Here is a 12,882-nt window from a genome sequence, read left to right on the forward strand (position 1 = left end):
AGAGAGGATCCGGCTACTGGAAGCTGAACAAGTCTACTTTGACTTGTGAGGCATACCATAGCCAGATTGAGGAATTAGTACAGAGGGCGTTAATCGGCGCGGTGGTTAATAACCAATGGTGGTTCGCCCTGAAGAGAGCCATTCGTTTTGAGTCTATTAGGTTTAGCCGTCAGCTAAGACTAAATAAGGCCAGAATAGAAGGGCAACTAGTTAAGGACCTAGAGGAGGCATTGAGGTTGGGCAGAAGCAAAACTTGTTATTACACAGTTACGCCTGTGCCTATAGAGATATCCTTTTCTGGATTTTTTTCCGTTTGACTGGCAGTTTTTTCTAGCGGTGTCATATGAAATTGTCACCCATAATTATGACCCTAGTATCGATCTATTGCATTTCAATCTGTTTTAGGGTTAGGGTTAGTTAGGGTTAGGGTTAGGGGTGGGGGAAAGGGTATCTTTTTTCTTCACAAATGTAAATAAACCCAATCTGTTTCTTAAACAAGGGACATATTCATATGGCACAGAATGTTTTCCCCTCAATAGATGTCACTGATTGGTTGAAATTGCCGAAATGCTTGAAATTAAAGTGGAAATATGTTATAACATATAGAATTTTCTCAATAATGCCAAGAAATAAATGATGTTTTATAAACACACTCTACCAGTATACGAAGTTTAAAAGTGTTTAGTTAACTAGAAATTGTGTTGACATGTGTCGTTCAAAAGGAAAAGATCTGAATGTTTTTTACCTCAATGGATGTCATTGATTGGTTGGAACTGCAGAAATTGAAGAAAAAGAACAAAAAATATCTTACAAACTATAGAATTTTCTCAATAAAGCCAAGAGAAAAAGATGTTTTATAAACACATTCTACCAGTATACGAAGTTTAAAATTTTTTAGTTACCTACAAATTATGTTAAAAACTGCCGTTCAAACTGAAAAGATCCCCTTTTGGGGAAGGGGTAATTTTGGCTGCTATTTCTTGCCAACTGAGCAAGAGGGGTCATAGCATAGAAAGACGGGTTACTTGTTGGTTGTTACCACTTCCAAATGGTCGTTGATCTCGGCAGCTCGTCAATGAATTCAGAAATAAAGACAGTTTAGGGAAAAGCAACAAAACGTCTACCAGCATCCATGAGTGACCTACATGGGCTCAAAGCAGCCATCAGCTGACACACATCGTGACAGCTGATTGGTCAAACTGGTTTTGTCGAAGTGACACAAGATAAGGGCAAACAGCACTTGTCTTGCAAGGAAAAAATCATTTTGCAGCCAAATTCTAGTTTAAGCACCTCATATAACTCTATTATTTGTTTCAGTCATTGACTGTGGCCATGCTGGAGCACTGCCTTTAATCGAGCAAATCGACCCCAGGACTTATTCTTTGTAAGCCTAGTACTTATTCTATCGGTGTCTTTTGTCGACCCGCTAAGTATACTCTTTTACTTGTTTCAGTCATTGACTGTGGCCATGCTGGAGCACTGCCTTTAATCGAGCAAATCGACCTCAGGACTTATTCTTTGTAAGCCTAGTACTTATTCTATCGTTCTCTTTCGCCGAACCGCTAAGTTACGGGGATGTAAACACACCAGCATCAGTTGTCAAGTGATGTTGGGGAGACAAACACAGACACACAAACATACACACGCATATATATACATATATATGTATACAGCAGGCTTCTTTCAGTTTCCATCTACCAAATCCACTCACAAGGCTTTGGTTGGCCCGAGGCTTTAGTAGAAGACACTTGCCCAAGGTGCCACACAGTGGGACTGAACCTGGAACCATGTGGTTGGTAAGCAAGCTACTTACCACACATCCTTACGTTCTGAGTTCAAATTCTGCTGAGGTCGAGTTTACATTTCATCTTTTCGGGGTCGATAAATTAAGTACCAGTTATGTTCTGGGGTTCATGTAATTGACTATCCCACTTCCCCATAATTGCTGGCCTTGAGCCAAAATTTGAAATCATTATCAAAAAAAAGGGATGCAAACACACCAGCATTGGTTGTCAAGCAATGTTGGAGGGGACAGACACACACACACACACATATATACATATATATATATACGATGGGCTTCTTTCAGTTTCCGTCTACCAAATCCACTCACAAGGCTTTGGTTGGCCCGAGGCTATAGTAGAAGACACTAGCCCAAGGTGCCACGCAGTGGGACTAAACCCGGAACCATGTGGTTGGTAAACAAGCTACTTACCACACAGCCACTCCTACACCTATATATATACGACAGGCTTCTTTCAGTTTCCGTCTACCAATCCACTCACAAGGGCTTTGGTGGCCTGAGGCTATAGTAGAATACACTTGCCCAAGGTGCCACGCAGTGGGCTGAACCCGAGACCATTGGTTGGTAACAACTACTTACCACACAGCCTGTGAAAAATATTAATATATGTTAGAATGACAAAGACACAAGAAAGGTATCAGGTGGTCATGAGATATGCTAAAAACACCCACTAGTTACCTTCCTCGTTTCTTGGTCACTCTAACACGTATTGATGTCTTTCAATATCTTTCTCCCCATAAGCGCATTTAATTGAATGAGGATGCATCAAAGGGTGGTCCATTTCTAGGATTTAAGCAAAAAATTCAGCCTGTGCTTATTTCAAAAGTTTACTTTTTAAAAAACCGGTGTCATATTAAAATGTCCCTGTTATTTATGAGAAAAAAGATACCCTGTGGCCATAAACTGAGGGGTCACTCGTAAACAGAGCTGGATAACAAAACCGTTCCCTATTTAGTGTCCACCCATTATTATGATCCTAGTATCGATCTATTGCATTTCAATCTGTTTTAGGGTTGGGGGGGTAAGGAGTATCTTTTTTTCTTCAGAACTGTGAATAAACACACAATCTGTTTTCTTAAAACGAATATATAATATGTAACAGGGACATTTTCATATGACGCCGCCATAAAATGTTACGGCAGAAATTGAATTCACCTCAATAGATGTCTTTGATTGGTTGAAATTGCCGAAATGCAAGAAATTAAACAACAAATATGTTACAAACAACAGAATTTTCTCAAGAAAGCCAAGAGAAAAAGATGTTTTATAAACACATTCTACCAGTATACGAAGTTTAAAATTTTTAGTTACCTAGAAATTATTTTAAAAATCTGCCGGTCAAAGTGAAAAGATCCAAAATTCAGGAAAGAGTAGGGGTTTTAGATTTGTTGGGATGGGAATTTAAAAAGTTTTTGAAAAAAAATTGCTCTTTTAATACGTATTAATTCCCGTGTGAACAATCAAAATTTGCAAAAATTTTCTTGTAATTCTAATAGATGCGAAATGCGAAACAAGAAATAAACAACAAATATGTTACAAACAACAGAATTTTCTCAAGAAGCCAAGAGAAAAAAGATGTTTTATAAACACATTCTACCAGTATACGAAGTTTAAAATTTTTAGTTACCTAGAAATTATTTTAAAAATCTGCCGGTCAAAGTGAAAAGATCCAAAATTCAGGAAAGAGTAGGGGTTTTAGGATTTGTTGGGATGGGAATTTAAAAAGTTTTTGAAAAAAATTGCTCTTTTATAATCGTATTAATTCCCGTGTGAACAATACAAATTTGCAAAAATTTTCTTGTAATTCCTAAAAATAATAATTAAAAAAAGGGATCTTTTCGGTTTGAACGGCAGTTTTTTCTTGCGGTGTCATATGAAATTGTCACCCATAATTACGACCCTAGTATCGATCTATTGCATTTCATCTGTTTTAGGGGTAGGGTTAGGGGTGGGGGGAAGGGTCTTTTTTTTCTTCAGAAATGTAAAAAACCCAATCTGTTTCTTAAACGAGGGACATATTCATATGGCACAGAATGTTTTCATCTCAATAGACGTCATTGATTGGTTGAAATTGCAGAAATTGAAGAAAAACAACAAATATCTTAGAAACTATAGAATTTTCTCAATAAAGCCAAGAGAAAAAGATGTTTTATAAACACATTCTAGCAGTATACGAAGTTTAAAAGTGTTTAGTTACCTAGAAATTATGTTAAAAAACTGCCGTTCAAACCGAAAAGATCCTGGTCCATTTCTAGGATTTAAGCAAAAAATTTGGCCTGTGCGTATTTCAAAAGTCTGCTTTTTAAAAAAAATTGGAAAAAGTAGGGGTTTTAGGATTTGTTGGAATGGGAATTTAAAAAGTTTTTGAAAAAATTGCTCTTTTATAATCGTATTATTTCCCGTGTGAACAATACAAATTTGCAAAAATTTTCTTGAAATTCCTAAAAATAATAATTAAAAAAGGGATCTTTTCTGTTTGAACGGCAGTTTTGTCTAGTGGTGTCATATGAAATTGTCACCCATAATTATGATCCTAGTATCGATCTATTGCATTTCAATCTGTTTTAGGGTTAGGGTTAGGGGTGGGGGGAAGGGTATCTTTTTTTATTTTCAGAAATGTAAATAAACCCAATCTGTTTCTTAAACGAGGGACATATTCATATGGCACAGAATGTTTTCACCTCAAATAAACGTCATTGATTGGTTGAAACTGCAGAAATTGAAGAAAAAAACCAACAAATATCTTACAAACTATAGAATTTTCTCAATAAAGCCAAGAGAAAAAGATGCTTTATAAACAAACACATTCTACCAGTATACGAAGTTTAAAAGTGTTTAGTTACGTGGAAATTATTTTTAAAAACTGCCGTTCAAACCGAAAAGATCCAAAAAAAGTTATGAGGTCCTGAAAACTGAATTCCGCCCTTTCTCCTATAGATGCAAGACCCTAAATTTTGAAGAAGTGGACAAGTCGACAACATTGACTCGAGTGCTCAGCTGGAACTTATCTTACCGACCGCGAAAGGATAAAAGGCAAAGTCACCCTCGGCGGAATTTGAACTCAGAACGTACAGAGCTGGAAGAACTGCTGTAGACACTTTGTACGGCGTGCTAACGATTCTGCCAGCTTGCCGATTTTAACAGCTTCCAGCATTGTTCGGCTCCGCTCGGTAACACTCGGCATTTTACGGCGCGTCAAAGAAGAGCAGTAGCAGTCCTCCCCTTCCATCTTATTCAGTTCTCACTGCTATTCTTGCTATAACTCTTTCTCTCTTTTTCTCTCTCACTCTCGCTCTCTCACTGTCTCTCTCTCTCTAGTTCTCTTACTGTCTCTCTCGCTCTCTCACTGTCTCTTTCTCTCTCTTCCTCTCGTTCCCCCCTCTAATTAATTTTCAATACATTTCCTTCTCACTACTCCTCTTTGGCCTTTCATTCTTTTCTTTGACTTCCCCTCTTAATGAATTACTCTCTCAGCACTAAGTATCTTTCTAATTTACTTCTCACGTATATTCTCCGTTACTCTCCCTTACTCTAACTACCACTCTTTTTAAACGCTGTCCTGCTTTAGTTCTAGTCTCTACTTCTCTCTGTCTCTCTTTCACAACTATGTCTTTCTAATCCCCCTCTTACTTACACTGTATATTTTTCACTGTGCCTATCACTCTCTCATAGCTTCCTCCTCTCTTCTTACAGACTGACCTGCTTTCTCTCTTTCTCCCATCTCTTCTCTCGCCCCTTTCTCTTTTTAATTGCTGACCTGCTTTTTCCCCCTCTCTCATACGCTCCATACCTTTCTCTCTAACTACTACTCCTTAACAAATTATCTCTCGATCTAGTCTTTCTAATCCCCCTTCTCCGTATCTTCTATACATATCACTCTAACCACTCCTCATTTATTATCGCATAAATTCTCTTACCCTTTCTCTTTATTTCCTCCCCTTCATACACAGTTCCGTACCCCTCTTACTGTAACTATTAGTCTTTCTAACAAACTTTATGGCCAAACATTCTTTCGCTGTTCAACAGTTAATAAACCTGTTACTCTTTTAAATGTCTGACGGCGAACGACATTACTTTCCACTTAACAACTTTCATTTTCTATACTCTGTTCCACCAATATCGCTCTTTCTCTGTTTTTCGCCTTTGGCAAACACACACTGTCTGTCTGTCTGTTCCGTCCGTCTGTCTATCTATCTATCTATCTATCTTTCTTTCTTTATTTCTTTCTTTCTTTCTTTCTTTCTTTCTATCTGTCTATCTATCTATCTATCTATCTTTCTTTCTATCTGTCTATCTATCTATCTATCTTTCTTTCTATCTATCTTTCTTTCTATCTGTCTATCGATCTATCTATCTGTCTATTTTTCTATCTATCTATCTATCTATCTATCTATCTATCTTTCTCTATCTATCTATCTCATCTATCTATCTATCTATCTATCTATCTATCTATCTATCTATCTATCTATCTATCTCTCTTTCTCTATCTATCTATCTATCTATCTATCTATCTATCTATCTATCTATCTATCTATCTGTCTCTCTGTCTATCATATCTATCTGTCTATCTATCTATTGATTGATCGATCGATCTGTCTATCTTATCTATCCCTCTCCTTCCCCTTCCGCCCTCTCTCACTCATGTGTGTGTGTGTCTGTCTGTCTGTCTGTCTTTTACTCGTTTCAGTCATCAGACTACTAACACGTTGGGTCACCACCCAGAAGAATTTTAGTCAAATAAATCGACGCAATACTTTAAAAAAATTTCTTAAAGCCTGCTACTTATTCTATCGGTTTCTTTAGCCGAACTGCTAAGTTACGGGGACATAAACACACCAACACCGGTTGTCAAGCAGTAGTGGATGAGGACCTCCTGCAGACCCTGATGGGACAAAATCCCATTGTAACTGTTGAGGAACTAGCAGAGGAGCTTGGATTTGGTCATTCAACCATTCATCAACACCTGCGTGCCATTAGAAAATGACCGTCTTTGGTTCCAAGACAAAAGGTGTTCTTCCATCAGGATAATGCTCAGCCACATACAGCAAGGATGACATTCCAAAGTTCCAAAGGCTGCAGCAGCTTGAATGGAAAACGATGCCCCATCCACCATATTCACCAGACATTGCCCCAGCCGGTTATCATTTATTCAGCAGTCTTCAAAATCATTTAGATTCTCTCTTTTACTCTTTCACTTGTTTCAGTCATTTGACTGTGGCCATGCTGGAGCAACGCCTTTAGTCGAGCAAATCGACCCTGGAACTTATTCTTTGTGAGCCCAGTACTTATTCTATCGGTCTCTTTTGCCGAACTGCTAAGTGACGGGGACATTAACACACCAGCATCGGTTGTCAAGCAATGCTAGGGGGACAAACACAGACACAAACACACACATATATATATATACATATATACGACAGGCTTCTTTCAGTTGCCGTCTACCAAATCCACTCACAAGGCATTGGTCGGCCCGGGGCTATAGCAGAAGACACTTGCCCAAGATGCCACGCAGTGGGACTGAACCCGGAACCATGTGGTTGGTTAGCAAGCTACTTACCACACAGCCACTCCTGCGCCTATGGAAAAGATATGAATTCTGTAGATGAGGTCAGAACAGTACTGGAGGAGTATTTTTCATCACAGACAAGTGAATTTTGGAAGAGGGGCCTTGCAAGTCTACCAGATAGATGGAAGAGCATTGTAGAAAATGAAGGAGAGTATATTTTAGATTAAAAAAGAACTTTTTCTTAATTTTCAAAAATGAAAGAAGTATAAAAAAAAAGCATTATTTATGGGGTGACAATATATTTTGGGGTAATTGGTTAAAATGTTCCCTGACCCCTGATTTAAATGGAGTAACTTTACATTAAGGAATGGAATGTTCAATTTACTGCAATTCACACTACCTTATGGTCCCAGCTGACAAAATGGAAAAGGCATTGCTCCCAGAGTGGAGGCGCAATGGCCTAGTGGTTAGGGCAGCGGACTCGCAGTTGGAGGATTGCGGTTTCGATTCCCAGCCCGGGTGTTGTGTGTGTTTATTGAGCGAAAACACCTGAAAGCTCCACGAGGCTCCAGCAGGGGGTGGTGGTGATCCCTGTTGTACTCTTTCGCCCCAACTTTCTCTCACTCTCTCTTCCTGTTTCTTGAGTAACGCTGCAATGGACTGGCGTCCCCTTCAGCTGGGGGGAACACATATGCCACAGAAACCGGGAAACCAGGCCCATGAGCATGGCTAGGCTTGTAAAGGGTGACAACGATTGCTCCCAGAGGATGGTGAGGGAGATGCACTGGAACAGCCACTGACTCATAGGGCCTGTATTTGTGGATAGCCATCTCTGCTCCAGTAGCTTCTTCTTCTTCTTGTTTAACACTAGTTCAGTCGGAGTGGTTGGCATTAGGAAGGGCATCCAGCTGTAGAATCTCTGCCAGATCAGATTGAAGCCTGGCGCAGCCATCTGGTTTGCCAGTCCTCAGTCAAATCGTCCAACCCATGCTAGCATGGAAAGCGGACATTAAATGATGATGATGATGATATATATATATGTATATATATATATATGTATATATATATATATATGTGTATATATATATGTATATATATATAATAGAAATATTAAAATAACTAAGTCTCTCTAAAAGAGAACAGCGGCAGCGTTCCCGGAAAATAATAGTTATCGCCATACTAATATGGCATTCTTATAAAAATAAGAAAAAAGCTGTCCGCTTATTAGCTCCATGAGGCCATCGCCTTAAGTTAGCTATTTGATACACAAACTGTATCCATATAACCTTCGAACAAGGGAGGTCAGTCGCTCCACACTACTTGACCGGCAGCTACAGACGCGTTTCGGAGTATTGCCCCTTTTCAATGCAGCGTAGCCAGCCAGTAGGTGTCGCTTCCGACAATCTCTGTTCGATGGTTTTATTTACCTAGTTTCAGTGGAATACATCCACTTGTTTTCAATAATAGAAATATTAAAATAACTAAGTCTCTCTAAAAGAGAACAGCGGCAGCGTTCCCGGAAAATAATAGTTATCGCCATACTAATATGGCATTCTTATAAAAATAAGAAAAAAGCTGTCCGCTTATTAGCTCCATGAGGCCATCGCCTTAAGTTAGCTATTTGATACACAAACTGTATCCATATAACCTTCGAACAAGGGAGGTCAGTCGCTCCACACTACTTGACCGGCCCGAGACTATAGTAGAAGATACTTGCCCAAGGTGCCACGCAGTGGGACTGAACCCGGAACCATGTGGTTCGTAAGCAAGCTACTTACCACACAGCCACTCCTACGCCTATATATATCATCATTATTATTCAATATCCACTTCTGTGCTTGCATGGCTCTCAATTTATTGAGGCCAATTTCCTGACTAAAGGCCCTTACTATCATCTATATATGCACACATCATATGTATAATATATATGAATGTAAAGTGGTTGGAATTAGGAAGGGTGTCCAGCTACAGAACTATGCCAAGGCAGACACAGGAGCATGATACAGCCTTCAGACTTGTCACCCTGTCAAACCATACAAGCATGGAATGTGAATGTTAAGCGATGATGATACATAAGTTTTATATATATATATATATATATATACATGTGCATTTATAATTATATATGATGAGAATTGAAAAGGGGCAATACTCCGAAACGCGTCTGTAGCTGCCGGTCAAGTAGTGTGGAGCGACTGACCTCCCTTGTTCGAAGGTTATATGGATACAGTTTGTGTATCAAATAGCTAACTTAAGGCGATGGCCTCATGGAGCTAATAAGTGGACAGCTTTTTTCTTATTTTTATAAGAATGCCATATTAGTATGGCGATAACTATTATATATATATGTGTATACACATATACAACCACTAGTTCAGTCGGAGTGGTTGGCATTAGGAAGGGCATCCAGCTGTAGAATCTCTGCCAGATCAAATTGAAGCCTGGCGCAGCCATCTGGTTTGCCAGGCCTCAGTCAAATCGTCCAACCCATGCTAGCATGGAAAGCGGACGTTAAACAATGATGAGGATGATGATGATGAAGACCAAAGAAGGCCCAGTGGTCTCAGCTCTGGAGGCGGTGGCGGGGACTTATTTCCTCATTCGTAATATAAACAAGAATGCAATCAATAAACAAGACTACTGCTGAGTATTTAATGTTGCCTCCATCGTTAATAAATATTCTGTAATGCCATAGTTGTTATTATTAGCTGCTACAGTGGTTGTTATTGCTGTTGTTTAACCCTCGGTCAATCCTGATTCAGTAGACCTATGGTCAAAGATGTTCCAGCTGTGACCATTCCATCTTTCATTCAGACATAGTTTATCTAAGACTACATTATCTAATGTACAGTATAGCAATTAGTGTAAAACTATGATCAAAGACGTTCCAGCTGTGACCATCCCATCTTTTATTCAGACATGGTGTATCTTGAACTACAGTTTAGCAATTAGTGTAAGTGGCTTTAAGTGTTGTTTAACCTCATACCAGTTCTTACCAAGTATGATCAAAGACGTTCCAGCTGTGACCATCCCATCTTTGATTCAGACACAGTGTATCTGGGACTACATTATCTGGTGTGTTTTTAATCTTTTGAAATTGTTGTTTAGCCCCAGGTCAGCTCTGATCCAGCAGATCTATGATCAAAGACGTTCCATTTGTGACCATCCCATCTTTTATTCAGACATGGTGTATCTTGGACTACATAATCCAAAGTACAGTATAGCAATTAGTGTAAGTGGCTTTAAGTGTTGTTTAACCTCATACCAGTTCTTACCCAGTAAACCTATGATCAAAGACGTTCCAGCTGTGACCATCCCATCTTTTATTCAGACATAGTGTATCTGGGACTACATTATCCAAAGTACAGTATAGCAATTAGTGTAAGTGGCTTTAAGTGTTGTTTAACCTCATACCAGTTCTTACCCAGTAAACCTATGATCAAAGACATTCCAGCTGTGACCATCCCATCTTTTATTCAGACATGGTGTATCTAGGACTATATAATCCAAAGTACAGTATAGCAATTAGTGTAAGTGGCTTTAAGTGTTGTTTAACCTCATACCAGTTCTTACCCAGTAGACCTATGATCAAAGACGTTCCAGCTGTGACCATCCCATCTTTTATTCAGACATGGTGTATCTTGGACTACATTATCCAAAGTACAGTATAGCAATTAGTGTAAGTGGCTTTAAGTATTGTTTAACCTCATACCAGTTCTTACCCAGTAAACCTATGATCAAAGACGTTCCAGCTGTGACCATCCCATCTTTTATTCAGACATAGTGTATCTGGGACTACATTATCCAAAGTACAGTATAGCAATTAGTGTAAGTGGCTTTAAGTGTTGTTTAACCTCATACCAGTTCTTACCCAGTAAACCTATGATCAAAGACATTCCAGCTGTGACCATCCCATCTTTTATTCAGACATGGTGTATCTAGGACTATATAATCCAAAGTACAGTATAGCAATTAGTGTAAGTGGCTTTAAGTGTTGTTTAACCTCATACCAGTTCTTACCCAGTAGACCTATGATCAAAGACGTTCCAGCTGTGACCATCCCATCTTTTATTCAGACATGGTGTATCTTGGACTACATTATCCAAAGTACAGTATAGCAATTAGTGTAAGTGGCTTTAAGTATTGTTTAACCTCATACCAGTTCTTACCCAGTAAACCTATGATCAAAGACGTTCCAGCTGTGACCATCCCATCTTTTATTCAGACATAGTGTATCTTGGACTACATAATCCAAAGTACAGTATAGCAATTAGTGTAAGTGGCTTTAAGTGTTGTTTAACCTCATACCAGTTCTTACCCAGTAAACCTATGATCAAAGACATTCCAGCTGTGACCATCCCATCTTTTATTCAGACATGGTGTATCTAGGACTATATAATCCAAAGTACAGTATAGCAATTAGTGTAAGTGGCTTTAAGTGTTGTTTAACCTCATACCAGTTCTTACCCAGTAGACCTATGATCAAAGACGTTCCAGCTGTGACCATCCCATCTTTTATTCAGACATGGTGTATCTTGGACTACATTATCCAAAGTACAGTATAGCAATTAGTGTAAGTGGCTTTAAGTATTGTTTAACCTCATACCAGTTCTTACCCAGTAAACCTATGATCAAAGACGTTCCAGCTGTGACCATCCCATCTTTTATTCAGACATAGTGTATCTGGGACTACATTATCCAAAGTACAGTATAGCAATTAGTGTAAGTGGCTTTAAGTGTTGTTTAACCTCATACCAGTTCTTACCCAGTAAACCTATGATCAAAGACGTTCCAGCTGTGACCATCCCATCTTTTATCAGACATGGTGTATCTAGGACTACATTATCCAAAGTACAGTATAGCAATTAGTGTAAGTGGCTTTAAGTATTGTTTAACCTCATACCAGTTCTTACCCAGTAAACCTATGATCAAAGACGTTCCAGCTGTGACCATCCCATCTTTTATTCAGACATGGTGTATCTTGGACTACATTATCCAAAGTACAGTATAGCAATTAGTGTAAGTGGCTTTAAGTGTTGTTTAACCTCATACCAGTTCTTACCCAGTAAACCTATGATCAAAGACGTTCCAGCTGTGACCATCCCATCTTTTATTCAGACATGGTGTATCTTGGACTACATTATCCAAAGTACAGTATAGCAATTAGTGTAAGTGGCTTTAAGTGTTGTTTAACCTCATACCAGTTCTTACCCAGTAAACCTATGATCAAAGACGTTCCAGCTGTGACCATCCCATCTTTTATCAGACATGGTGTATCTAGGACTACATTATCCAAAGTACAGTATAGCAATTAGTGTAAGTGGCTTTAAGTGTTGTTTAACCTCATACCAGTTCTTACCCAGTAAACCTATGATCAAAGACGTTCCAGCTGTGACCATCCCATCTTTTATTCAGACATGGTGTATCTAGGACTACATAATCTAAAGTACAGTATAGCAATTAGTGTAAGTGGCTTTAAGTGTTGTTTAACCTCATACCAGTTCTTACCCAGTAAATCTATGATCGAAGACGTTCCAGCTGTGACCATCCCATCTTTTATTCAAACTATATC

The sequence above is a fragment of the Octopus sinensis genome, linkage group LG27, assembly GCF_006345805.1.
Source record: "Octopus sinensis linkage group LG27, ASM634580v1, whole genome shotgun sequence".
NCBI classification, from domain to species: Eukaryota; Metazoa; Mollusca; class Cephalopoda; order Octopoda; family Octopodidae; genus Octopus; species Octopus sinensis.